Here is a 12,733-nt window from a genome sequence, read left to right as displayed (position 1 = left end):
CTACTCAGATAGGGTACTCAGAAAAGTGAGCGTGGAACCCGCAGTCATTTCACTGGCTTGGAGTTACTGTTGTTTTGACATATTTTGCATTGCATGTGGGAGTGCGTGAACAGCATGGATTTACATGTATTTTTATGTGCGACTCCAGCTTCCTCCTAGATGTTGCAGATTCTTTTCACTTGGTTGGCTGGTTATGGCATTCATCAGTACCTCCAACTAACTTAGTATCTCTCTTTATAGTAGATTGGACCAATGAACTCATGAAAATAATGTTCTTAATGAACACGAATCATTGCATTTTAGCTATCTAGGAACATCTCAGGATTGTATAAAAAAAACTACTTTGGTGGCCCCTGCGACCCTGCTCAGCAAATGAAACAATGCAGCTTTATTTAGTATATTGTGCAGTTTACGACAGCTGCAGCAGTAAAAAAGTGTTTTGCATATTGCAATGGGACAACCACAAAGAGAGTGAAAACATTAAATTGAAACACAAATTAATATACAGTAGCAGAACAGTAACAGTCGAAGGTCAGTCAAAAGCCAAAGAATAAAAATGGGTCTTCAAAATAGACAGAGAAGGGGCTTGCCTTGCACATAAAGGACAGGCGATTCCAGAGAGAAGGACCGGCAACAGAAAAGACTCTATCCCCTCAAACACTCTGCTTAGTTCTTGGCACTTCTAATAGCGTCCAGTCTACCCACCTGAAAACTAAAACATTTGAACAATTTAACATTTACTATTCATCAGAATTGTTTGCTTAGTTTGAAATACAACAAATGATGAGAATTCCCAATAAATGTATAAACAACACTTCACTGGTTCTTTTATCACAAACAAGATATTTTAGGTTGCATACCTGACATATTTCGGCTTGTACTTCCGCCCTTTTATCACAAACAAGATATTTTAGGTTGCATTAAAACCTAAACATGTTTCGGCTTGTACTTGGAGGCAAGCCCCAGGGGAAGAGAATTAAGTTTGATAAATAAATTGATTTTCTTTTTTGTCTTTTTGATAAATAAATTGATTTTCTTTTTTTTCTTTTTTTACCGTCTGGCAGAAGGAAAACAAAATGAACTTGGTACAACTATTTACAGACAACAATTGATCTTATCACCCAGTTCAGGTCCATATCATGCCTCGCCACAAAATGACGTAAAGTTGAGAGGTCATCTGTTAAATGAGATGAAAAAGAGCAAGTGCTCTATTTCACTGTATAGACCATAAGCTAATCTTTTAAGCAACAATAGTACAGTAGATGGTGTTTTTGGTCGCCTTAACATCCTTTGTATCTTTATACCAGTCTTTACGAGGAACATAATGGCAATTTGCAGCCTGTCTTTATTCATATTGTAAGCCTTTACTGGAAAAATTACAGTGTTTATTTTCAAGACTTGCTCTGCAAACTGAAAAAGAGATTGGAGATGTTAACATATTGAGGATGTTTTAAACTTACAAATCATGCAGAAAATTATACAATTGATTGTAGTAGTTTCATCTCTTAGTTATGTCGACTGTATTTTTTATACTGTTTTGGTAACAATTCAAATGAAGAATACCATAATTTTGCAGAAAAATATACCGTAATTTTCGGACTATAAGTCGCTCCGGAGTATAAGTCGCACCAGCCATAAAATGCACAATAAAGTGAAACAAAACATATATAAGTTGCACTGGCGTATATGTCGCACTTTCGGGGCAAATTCATTTGTCAAAATCCAACACCAAGGACAGACATGAACCAGCAACAACAGGCTAAACGATATGGTATGCTAACGTGACATATACACAAACGAGGAGCTGAGAACGAGCCTGACGTAACATTCAGAGTTATTCAAATAAGTATTACATAAATAACACGTTTATCAAACCATTTGTGTTACTCTAATTCATTAAATCCATCGATCGTCCTTTATGTAAGCAATCCCGCATATGCGCCGCACCGCTGACTCGTTGTAAGTTGCATTTCTAATTATTCCACAGACCCATATAACGACATATAAAGTATATTTCAAAGAACAACAATATTATCAAACCATCTGTGTCACTCCTAATCATTAAATCCATCGGTCAAATTCCTCATCCTTTATGTCAACAACGCCGCGCGCGCGCCGCACAGATCTAGTATAAAACTATATTGTAGCGTTAACAAAGTACCAGGAAAGACGTGGGTTTGGTAAACGGCTCTTTATTTAACAAATCAAGAGTTCAACGAGCCAATAACTACTGAACTGTAACGATAAAACATATACAAGTTGCTTTCCAAACTTTGTGTCACTCCAAATCATTAAATCCTTCAAACGTTGGGCCCTTCGTCATCTTCGTCATCCCGTGATCGAATCCTTTGTCCTTTCCGTAAACAATCGCTGCGCAGTGCCGGTGACGTCACTTGCAGTTTAAATGACAGTAATCCCTTGCTACATTGCGGTCCGTTTATCCCGTTTCACTACATCGCGGATTTCTGAATTTTGAAAATTTGTGAAAAAAAATCACCTAAAAGTCGCTCCTGAGTATAAGTCGCCCCCCCTCCAACCCACCCACCCAAACTATGGGAAAAAAAACACGACTTATAGTGCGATAATTACGGTACTTGCACAATGGAGTTTGTGTATGAATGCCCTGGAAAAAAAGAGGGTAAAATTTGTTATATGTTGATATTATCACATTAATGTTTTAAGATGAAAAAGAAACAGACTTTGTCAATTTTCAGTTGAGTGAACATCCTCAGTTACGTACTGTATTAAATGATCAATGCTAAATTTCAACATCATTGTTTATCTGCTTCTTTCCAGATGTGTTTGAATGCTTTTTTTTTATTCCCCCAGAGGATCCAGGTGTCCTACATTTTGACAATGGCAAAAGTACATGCTTCATTACTCACTCAAACTGTTAAGTTAAATGTTAATATTTTTTTTATTCGATTTCATACTTCATTGTACGCACTGAATTATATGGTAAACAGCTAAATTCACTTAAAATTGCTTGAGTCACTCTGAACCCAGTATTCAGACACAGGAAGGTCATCAAATGACACTGGCAAATTATTAAAGACTTGGAACGAGTCCACAGTAACATGCTGTCTATGTTTTAAGTTTGTAACATCAAAAATGGACCTTTGCCCGCGAGTTTAATGTAGGTTCAACTTAGACCTGACATTTTATTTCTACGCATTTAACCTATCATCTGACAGAATTCATCATTTAGAAGGTGTCTGGTCTATCCAATTCATCTCTGGAGGAAAGCTATGAGCTTTGGGAAAAAGTTTGGTCAATGAATGCTGTCATTGACACGTTCTAGCAGGTTAGTTACAACCTGCCATAATATGTATTCCCTTGTAACTTTACCTGAGAAAAGGGATTCTTCTAATATTTTCTACAGTTACTCCAAATGATCTAATTAATACAAAGAGTAAGCCACTGGGGATCAACTTTTTTAAATGGGGAGGGGATACAATTTTTGGCAGGCTGTTATGGCCCCCTTGCCAAAATTGCTGTCCTCTCGTAACTCTGCCTGGGGAAAAGGGATCCTGCTCATATTTACTGCAGTTACTCCAGGATTTCACAGTGTAAGCCATTTCACATATATGAATACAGAGTACGAGTCAGTTTTTGGGCTTAACAATCCCCCACAGCCCGACATACCATATTGAATATAAGACGATGTTTTTTGCATTGAAATAAGACTGAAAAAATGGGGGTCGTCTTACATTTGTGGTCCAGACATTATACCCATGTTAACTTGTGCGCAGCGGTAAGTTAAAGGTTGCTGGTATCGACTGAGTATGTTGCTGTGATCGTGTGCGTCTTTGATACAAAGTGAGTATATACAGTTCATTGTTACTACTGTCCACTGTTGTGCCGTTTGTCCGATCACGGTTTGCTTCGTGTGCGTGCCGTTTGATTGACAGCTCCAGCGCGCTCATAATCGACCGAGTATGTTGCTGTGATCGTGTGCGTCTTTGACACAAAGTGAGTATATACATTCCATTGTTACTACTGTCCACTGTTGTGCCGTTTGTCCAATCGCGGTTTGCTTCGTGTGCGCGCCGTTTGATTGACAGCTCCGGCGCGCTCCTTTAAGTTTGCCTCGCATTGTACGGGTAGCCGTTACGCAGCGGCACGCCGACTAACGGTCGCCAGCAAATGTATTTTGTTGTCTCGATCGATGACTTATGTTTGGTGTGTTGTCGAGAGTATTTCATTTATGGGTTTTTATTATTACTTTTTGCCAATAATTCAGTAAAGCAATCAAAACTGAACCACGTCTTCGGCGAAGAAAGCATAACCATCCGAGCCAACCCCCTATACAGTCCTCAGGCTCCCTAACAATAGCGGTAGCAGTTTGCATTATCTTATTGCAATGTTTTTCCTTATTCAGATTTGTTTCAGACGGCTCGGTGGCACACTGGGTAGCACGGCTACCTCACAGTTGGGAGGGTGCGGGTTCGAGTCCATCTCCGGCCCTCCCTGTGTGGAGTTTGCATGTTCTCCCCGTGTCCACGTGGGTTTTCTCCGGGCACTCCGGTTTCCTCCCACATCCCAAAAACATGCTTGGTAGGCTGATTGAAGACTAAATTGTCCCTAGGTGCGAGTGTGGATGGCAACTGGTTCAGGGTGTCCCCCGCCTACTGCCCGATGACGGCTGAGATAGGCTCCAGCACGCCCGCTCTTCTGGTTGTTTGGTCCGCACCAGAATTCCTTAGTGTGTATTCACACCTGCATAAAAGGACAGGACCAGCGTTGGAAATGAACCATGGTCCGTTTAAAGCAGACCAGACAGTACAGGTATAAATACACTTTGACCCTTCCTCTTGTCTTCAGGCTACCGTAAAACAAACACACCTGCAACTTCAATGCAACCCCCCCTACTATATACATACAAGGGAAAAAGGTTGTCTAATGTCTACCAGGGACTAACACACAAGTACCTTAGAATGTGTAACCAATAAAGACTTCCAAGTGAGGTAACCGTGTCATGACTTGAATTTTCTCAGAGTTGCCATCATGCTTTAATTTTTAATCATGTATGCCGATGAGCGATGCACCATGGCTCATCCCCCTACATACAGTATGAGGGCCCCTCATACTCATGTGTGTTTAGCTGGATTTTCTCCTGGAAGACAAAGGAAACCTGGCATTCTTGAGGAGATAAAAAGTGAAATGTCGTTCATAAGCCGCTCATAGGTGCCAGAATGAACGCATTCGCAAGACAGGCCAGTTCACGTTCATGAACTTTCATTCATTGACCTCATTCAGGTACACTTTTATGAAGTGGGCACTTGGAGACCGCCTTCCACCCGAATTGTCCGTGTCCTTTGAAATACGAGGAGGAAAATCAATTTTAAGTGTATCAACCCACCTCTCAAACCACAACGTGGAGTCATAAATAATAATAATAAAAAAGTCTGCCAATAAAAAAAAAACTTAGAGTAAAAACTATCCTGGTATATAGGGGCTGATGTAGAAGAGGGGTGTGAAAGTGGTCTAATTCAAGGTTTGAGTGTGTACCCGAGTGTACTGTAAAATTCATCAAAGCAAATCAACAAAAGCCAAATGGCCTCAGTTGTTGATGTTGATCAAAGTGCCTATGCAGACACATGCTCTACCACAAAGCCAATATGAAAGTATTTTCACCTCTTTTTGCATTAAACGTGATTGAGCCAGTTTATTCACCATTGTTTCAAATCTGAAAGCACAGTTTTTCAGTCGAGTCTTGATTCTCCAATTCAAGCCGGCTGCCATGAAGCAATGTTTTGAAATTGCAAGAAGCGAGTGACACAGTCATGCAGTTCTTAAGATGAGAATGAAGAGTCTCAGGTTCTGACAGGAAGGAATAGAGGAGATGGGTTCAACATGAACACAGATAAGCCTTGAGGTTGGTCTCAGAAGAGAAGAAGAAAGAAGAAGGAGCTTCATGTGGAGATGGTCTGGTCGATTGCACTGAGGAGGCCACCTTAGGAGATCTGCATATGATACAGTTAGTGAAGTGCCTGTTCTTGCCGCTTGGAGCTCTGCCCTCGGTGTACCCTCAAGACTGCAACTCCATCTCATATTTATGTGTTTTAAAATCAACACTACATAACATTGTTTGAGTTAAACAACAGTGTTGATGAGTTTTTGTATCAACATTTGCATAACAACATCAACAGAACAAGCTTCTGTATTATAGACATAATACAAGAAAGTTGAAAACCACAAGTCACAGTTGATTTCATATGGAATATCTCTCATATGATGTGTTGTATTTTTGTATCAGTAGCCTCTTCACTGTTTTTTGAAAGTCTTTAGATTGGCAGACATCTTGGTTTCTGCATTCAATTTGTTCCAGTATTTAATACCAGATAATGAAAATGTGTGGCTTCTTAATGTTCTGTTTATTTGCAGGTGCTCAAATATCAACAGGTGATCATCCTCATGTCCACCATTCGTCCCGTTCTGGTGTCTTAGCGATGTGGTGTAGTTTCTAAGCGAGATCTTGAGCCCAAAGATGACATCATTCATTTTATATTGTTGGCCGATATCTTCTACTCTGTGGGTGATCATTTTTATCAGCCGGTCTATGTTGGCATTCTCAGCTTTGAGAAATGCAATTTCTTCCATCTTGGATCCAAGCCAATCAATCGAGTCTTCATTCCTGCCGGGGTTGACAATTTATGATTATTTTGAAAAGTAAATCATTAACTCTGTTTAAAACTAGTTGGTTGCTACTGTGGTGGCCGTTTGTCTACCGTCGATCATCGGACACGTAAGTATGGCTGGGGAACAAGAGGTTTGTACGGCTTTGTGCACCAACTGCACCCTTCTGTTAGAGAGGTTGTCCCTGCTAGAGGGACGTGTCCACCAGTTAGAGCAGAATAGTGCGATAACAGTAGATGTGGACACAGTCGCGGACTGTAGTCAGCCCGCGAGCCCCGTTAGCATTGGCCCCAAATGGCTTGCTAATCGCGATGAGCCAGGTAAGACGCATGGCCGTCCAAAGTCATCTCGGTCTACTGGCCCTCGCACCTTGGTCATAGGTGACTCCATCACCCGAAATATCATGCTTGAAATTCCAGCCACGTTAATGTGTATTCCTGGGGGCAGAGCACCCGACATAGAAGCTAATCTTAGGGAGCTGACTCGCAATAGGACTAGTCAACAGCGTAGTTCCAACAACACTAGCTACTCGGATATAGTGATACACGTCGGCGCCAATGATGTTAGGATGAGGCAATCTGAGATCACAAAGAGAAACATAGCGAGGACTTGTGATCTCACCAGAAAGATGAGTCGGCATCGAGTATTTGTCTCTGGCCCCCTGCCTGGGAGAGGCTCTGATGAGAGGTTTAGTAGATTAGTCTCCCTTAATCGATGGATGACTGGGTTCTGTAAAAAGCAGGGACTGTATTTTATAGATAACTGGTCCTCTTTCTGGGGCCGCCCCGACCTGCTGAGGAAGGACGGCCTTCATCCTAACCGTGAAGGCGCCTTCACTCTTTCTAGGAATATAGATTACTGTTTGAGCCACTCATGACAGGTCACCTTAGAGCAGGCCGGGGCACAGGTGACGAGACTACCTGTCAGGATGGGTTTGGAGTCAGTTAAGTTAAAGTTAACTCGCGCTAGGCTAGACTTCCAGCATGCATATAGCTCCTTGTGTAGACTAGAGCGTTACAGTTTGAATAGTGCTACAGTACATATGAACACACTTTCTACTGAGGTGGCAGACAAATCCAATTGCTCTACCCCGACCGGTATAGCTGATGATATGGTGCCTGTTTCAGATAATATTACGTGTGTACCAAATATTTACTATTAAATTCCTACGGTCGTATCGTCCCACCGCGCTAATAAACAATTGAGAGGTGATGTCAGGCCTAGAGAACACAATTTTACTTTCATTTCGTTTAAAAATCCTTTGATAAATACAAACCCTGATCAACCGATTACACTTAAACTTGGTTCAATGAATATTAGATCGCTTCATACGAAAGCAGTTCTCGTTAATGACCTCATCACGGAACATAATCTAAATATATTTGGTCTTAGCGAGACCTGGTTAAAACCTAATGAACTGCTACCGCTTAATGATGCCTCGCCTCCAAATTTTGTGAGCTCGCATGTGGCGCGTCCTAGAAAAAAGGGTGGGGGTGTTGCCCTCAAATTCCGATCTTAGATTTACGCCTCGTTCGATTAACGTATTTAAAACATTTGAAGTTCTCACTGTCCGATCCACCGCTTTACCGTCATTTTATCTTGCTGTTATTTACCGTCCACCTGGGGCTTACTCTGGCTTCCTGGATGAATTTTCAGAATTCGTGGCTGATCTAGTGACAAATGCGGATAATATAATAATCATGGGCAATTTTAACATCCACATGAATTTACCGTCAGAGCCACTTACTTCGGCGTTTCAGACTCTAATTGATACGTTTGGTTTTACGCAAGCCGTACAGATAGCAACGCATAAGAATGGTAATACCTTAGATCTGGTATTATCCCGAGGACTGGCAACCTCTAATATAACAGTATTGCCATACACTACTTTACTTTACGTTTTGTCTGATCACTACTTAATAAAATTTGAAATTTTAGTTCTTAGTCAAAGACAAGAGAGGAATCAGAATTATAGCAGCCGTAATATTAACTCCATGACTGCAACTGCGCTATCTGAGCTACTGCCACCAGCAACTGCCGTATTTCCCTCATATACCGGCTCTATTGATAATTTTACAAATGAATTCAATGCTACATTGTTAAATGCCATCGACTCTGTGGGGCCGCTACGTCTGAAAACGCGCCGTAGATTGCCTATTCCGTGGTTCACAGATGAAACACGTTCGCTTAAGCAAATAAGTAGAAAGCATGAGCGCAAATGGCGTTTAACCAAACATGAGATTTTCCATCAGACATGGCGCGACAGCCTCCTGAAATATAAAGATGCGCTTATCTTAGCAAAAACTTGTTATTTTTCGCAGGTCATTAATCTCAATAAGAACTATCCTAAATACCTATTTGATACAGTGACAAAGCTAACACTACGCCAGCCGACCCCCGATAGCTCCTTTCACTCGGCTGACGAGTTCATGAAATTCTTTGCTCAAAAGGTGATCATCATTCCGATCACTCAGTGATTGCCAATTACCGGCGCTGACGATCATGCAATAACCCTCTCAAATTTTAAAAGCGTGTCCCTCGAAAGGCTTACACAATTAGTTAGTGCGGCTAAACAAACATGTTTACTCGATCCGCTTCCAGCAAAACTATTTAAAGAATTATTTCAAATCTTAGGACCGTCCGTTTTAAATATAATTAATCTGTCTGTCTCCTCTGGGATAGTGCCTGTTAGAGATGTTCCGACTCTAACTTATTGTGCAAGAACCACACGAGACAGTATGCCCTTTTGAACACTTGCACGTGGAGAACTTGTTCGTCATTGTAGATACAACAATGTCCGAACAAATTCTGCAAGTGGAGAGTTTGTTCGTTGCTGTAGACACAGCAATGTCCGAACAAAGTCTGCCGTTGCATTCATGCAAGACAGTATTTATTGAGAGAAGAAGGGTGGGGGTGACAATTTACATGTGTGGTGGCCAAGGTGGGGGTGAAACACCTGGCCTCTGATCACATCATAGCGGGGGATGTTTTACGATGTTGAGTAGACAGAACAACTTTGATTGCGTCTTCTACAATTGGTCAATCAGTGCAAAGGATCTTAGCACTTTGTTAAGACAGGACAAGCTTAGGTTAATTATTACTGATTACATTCCAACATGATATGATCAACCTAATCTATTCAACCCTAACATATCCCTCCTGTTTATCATATGATGTTGTCAGGAAAAACAAACAAGAAAAAAAACAAAACAACAAAAACACAGAAACAGCGTATCATTGCACCCATCACTTGCGAAGCATTTTCGATGGCCAAATCATTAAGTGTCTGTAAGACATGTACGGCTAAACAGCATCATTGCAATCTACGTAGATCAATTTTAGTGTGTGAGTGAAAAACCTGCGGCAAGATGTTATAATGCAGGAAAAGTCTCACACGGTCCCTCTGCCTTAGGCGACCAGAATGTTACCAATAACAACAGTCAAGACAAAAATTGCTCATGATTGTTCAGCCGTCGGGGGCTTGGCACGCCCACTGTTGGAGGGTGAGCACAATTCTCACCCCCTCTGCAGCACTGCTTCGTCGGGGGAGAACCTGGAAGTGTCTGCCGTGTGGTTGTCGTCTTCAGTGGCCAGGGTAGACTACCTGGCCACCAAGGGGGAAGAGGATTATTCTGCCTCTATTTGAATTGGGGGCGGGGACGCTGTCGATGGTGGATCTGCTTCCTTGCTGGAACCGTCGTGTTGCAGTCATCAAGTCCAGAACCATCCCCAGACAGGATCATGAGAGTCAAAGGTCACAACAGTCCTGCGTCGACGTGCAGAAGAGTTGCGTGCTGTCGTCAGCTGATGATGTTGTATCCTGTAGGTGTGGTCTGTCACCCACACTGGTGCACACACTTGTCCAGTTGGCGGGCAGCATCGGACAACCACTTGAAATGGCTCTCTCATCCTGACACTTAGCAGTGACATCCAAAGCTCCCATCCAGTGTCCTCCTGGAGAGCAGTCGTCGTTGATGCATTTGTGGGTCTTGTTTCCTTGGATGTAACATGTATAGTTCACTTCAGCTGGTCTCTCTGTGTAGGCCACTTGCGGCAACGTTCGTCCTTTAACAGTTGCGTTGACATTAATCCAAAAGAGTTTGATCACAGGTTCTTTTCTGTGAGTCCAATAAAATCCATGTGCATGATTTGGAATGGGTAAGATGGTTTTGGAAATGAGCCTCTCTTAGGTCTCATGTTTCCTTGTGGATTATGTTTTACACAAACAGGACATGCTTTACAAAAAAAATTAAGTAAGCATCTGAACCAAAGGTAGTGAATTGACCTTTTTTTTTTTTTATTTATTTTTTTTTTAAGTAAGCATCTGAACCAAAGGTAGTGAATTGACCTTTTTTTTTTTTTTAATTTATACTACCATTCACACTCTCAATCACACAACTTTCATGCAAACAGCTCGGAAAAACAGACCAAAAAAAGAATCTATGCCCTTCTTCAATTAAGAAAAAGCTCTGTTTTTTTTTTTTTTAGCCTGTTCCTTCCCCTGGGGCGAGAACCCCAGCTGTTTCTTAGCTCGGACAAACCAAAGCCGTATCTCATAGCTCGGATAAACCAAACCGTAAACTTCATAGCTCGGACAAACCAAAGCCGTATCTCATAGCTCGGACAAACCAAAGCCGTATCTCATAGCTCGGACAAACCAAAGCCGTATCTCATAGCTCGGACAAACCAAAGCCGTAAACTTCATAGCTCGGACAAACCAAAGCCGTATCTCATAGCTCGGACAAACCAAAGCCGTAAACTTCATAGCTCGGACAAACCAAAGCCGTATCTCATAGCTCGGACAAACCAAAGCCGTATCTCATAGCTCGGACAAACCAGAGCTGTATCTCATAGCTCGGACAAACCAAAGCCGTATCTTTTTTTTTTTTCTTTCAACCCCTTTCACAACAACACAATCACACAATTTTTAGGGCTTTAACTTACTTGTCCCCTGGTTCGTTGCACTGCCGGATTCCGTCAATCCACTGTTGTTCGACGAAGGCAGACCTTAGATGCTGGCCCAGCGAAGAATTTACTTGCCAGGTCTTTTCTTTACCAGGTCCTCCTAATGGACGCTGGCTTGTCGACAATGCAGCACGTCGTCCTCCGTCGATCAGCAGTGGGTATGTTGGATCCGGGTCACGGCACCAAAATGTTAGAGATGTTCCGACTCTAACTTATTGTGCAAGAACCACACGAGACAGTATGCCCTTTTGAACACTTGCACGTGGAGAATTTGTTCGTCATTGTAGATACAACAATGTCCGAACAAATTCTGCAAGTGGAGAATTTGTTCGTTGCTGTAGACACAGCAATGTCCGAACAAAGTCTGCCGCTGCACCCATGCAAGAGAGTATTTATTGAGAAAAGAAGGGTGGGGGTGACAATTTACATGTGTGGTGGCCAAGGTGGGGGTGAAACACCTGGCCTCTGATCACATCATAGCGGGGGATGTTTTACGATGTTGAGTAGACAGAACAACTTTGATTGCGTCTTCTACAATTGGTCAATCAGTGCAAAGGATCTTAGCACTTTGTTAAGACAGGACAAGCTTAGGTTAATTATTACTGATTACATTCCAACATAATATGATCAACCTAATCTATTCAACCCTAACAGTGCCAACAGCCTTTAAAACCGCTATCATTAAAGCGCTACTTAAGCGACCAAATCTTGACCCGGACTGTCTCAGTAACTATAGGCCAGTTTCAAATCTCCCATTCATAGCAAAACTTCTTGAAAAGGTAGTAGCGCAGCAGCTTATTGATTACACGGTCGCTAATAATCGATATGAATCTTTTCAGTCTGGTTTTAGAGCTAATCATTCCACTGAGACAGCACTTGCTAAAGTGACTAATGATCTCCTCATAGCTATGGATTCAAACACTTCATCTGTATTGTTACTACTCAATCTTAGTGCTGTCTTCGACATTGTAGACTTCGATATTTTATTAGAGCGTCTTATAGGTTGTGTTGGTATTTCGGGGTCAGCACTAGGCTGGTTTTATTCGTATCTATCAGACAGGAGGCACCGAGTGGTCCATGGCAATGCGTCCTCTGAGCTCTATAAAGTTACGTGTGGTGTCCCACAGGG

At 41.9% G+C, this 12,733-nt stretch overlaps 1 long non-coding RNA gene across 2 annotated transcripts; it reads left to right on the top strand.

Moving 5' to 3' along the window:
• The first annotated feature begins 3,731 nt into the window (after positions 1-3,731).
• On the top strand, positions 3,732-4,937 carry LOC147061282 (uncharacterized). Of its 2 annotated transcripts, none has more exons than XR_015065505.1 (3): positions 3,732-3,819; positions 3,912-3,972; positions 4,589-4,937. It is a non-coding gene; the product is annotated as an uncharacterized LOC147061282 (long non-coding RNA). The 2 variants fall into 2 exon arrangements; XR_015065506.1 differs by having other exon boundaries at positions 4,382-4,937.
• The last annotated feature ends 7,796 nt before the right edge of the window (positions 4,938-12,733 follow it).

The sequence above is a fragment of the Syngnathus leptorhynchus genome, chromosome 2, assembly GCF_054491065.1.
Source record: "Syngnathus leptorhynchus isolate UIUO chromosome 2, UIUO_Slep, whole genome shotgun sequence".
Classification (NCBI taxonomy): Eukaryota; Metazoa; Chordata; class Actinopteri; order Syngnathiformes; family Syngnathidae; genus Syngnathus; species Syngnathus leptorhynchus.
This window is presented reverse-complemented; position numbering and strand designations above follow the sequence as displayed.